A 1,633-nucleotide genomic window follows, 5' to 3' on the forward strand; every position below is an offset into this window, starting at 1 on the left:
GGCACAGAATTAATTACCTTTAAGATATAAAAATCTTTGTTTTTTATATTTTTATTACTTAAAACAATAAGATCCTTAGTTCCAAATAAAAATCTATATTTTTAAATAATGTATTTCAAATACACTAAAACCAAGGGAATGTGACCCTTATCTTGATACATGACATAGTCTCCAGTTATACAGCAAACAGTAGGTCAACAAATAACAAGATTTTCTTTGGTTCTGCTCAACCAATGGTTAGTATTCAAGAAAGCCACAAATCACTCTAGAATTATTTTTACTTATGAATGATTTGTATGGTTTGCCTCAGTGATCTGAGGGGCTTTCAGTAGAGAAAATGTGTGCACATTTGCCTCTGTGTGCATGCATGACCACGTGTGTGTGTGTGTGTGTGTGTGTGTGGTTGAAGTGGAGAGATGTTTGAAGATAAGAAAAACCACAGAAGATATCTTGGTTAGTAATGATGAACTTAATTTTGAGAAATAGATGGACAAAAGATCAAATATATCAGTTGCACATTTAACATGATTTTAAAATATGGAAACTTAGACAACATGAGGTGAATTGAGCAAACAATTGTTTTAAATTTTTGAAATGTCACAGCTCTTATTTTAGAGTAAGAGACTTTAGAAAACGAATGAAATCTAAGATTTCTCTTTGTGATAATTAATCTTCACTGCCAATTTTACAGGATTTAGAATTATCATGGAAATTCATCTCTATGTGTGTATAGAAAGATGTTTCTGCTTCCTCAGAATCTGAACGGTAACATCCTGTGGGCTGGGATGCTGAACCCCATTAGAAAGAAGAAAGACAGCTAAGCTCCAGTATTCATCTTGCTCTACATCTCGAATGAGGACATTATGTGACCAGCTGTCTCCTGTCACAGTCACCAAGTCTTCTCCCATCCCCAGTGGTGAACTGTAGTCCTCCCACTATGAGTCAAAATAAATCCTGTTCTCAAGATCCTTCTTTTTGCAATAATGAGAAAATTAATAGATTCTCCCTCTTATTTTTATAGAAATTAGCACTTCAGTAGTCAACATGAGAACTCATATTGCTTTAGATAAAAATTTTCTTTCTTATTATAACCAATATTCTAAGGAAATATCATAATTTTAATTAGCCTTGGTAACACTGAAGCATCTAAAATACTTTCCAAGAAATTAGTTTCTTAAGTGCTTTATAATTTTAGTTTAAAGTATCTTGGGTTAATTATGTAATTCTTGGCAAAGATTCACTCTGCATAATCTATTTTATTTTTAAAAAAATAGACAACCAAAGTGTGAACTTAAGATTTGAAAATCACAAATTCATATTTCAAAAATATATCCCAGCTATAACTGAGCCAAAACTGTTTTTCCAAGTTTCAAAGAGAGACAATTCATGTAATGAAATTCACAAGGAATCACATTTGACTTGTGATAGTTGTCAGTGGAATAAAATATAAGAGCTGGTTTGATTTGTTTGCATTCGGAGTTCAAGTCCTCTTATATTATATATCAAATTTTCGTCAAAACTTTCCTAGGCCCCTTTCAGTCCCACCTGAGATGCAAAAACAATCCCATGAGTTATAAATCATCAAAATACAAATATTTCTCCTAGAGTGATATGCAAGTTGAAGAAATGGTGA

The sequence above is a fragment of the Microtus oregoni genome, unplaced genomic scaffold (genome assembly GCF_018167655.1).
Source record: "Microtus oregoni isolate MIOR12 unplaced genomic scaffold, Mior012 000096F_ref0000112, whole genome shotgun sequence".
Classification (NCBI taxonomy): domain Eukaryota; kingdom Metazoa; phylum Chordata; class Mammalia; order Rodentia; family Cricetidae; genus Microtus; species Microtus oregoni.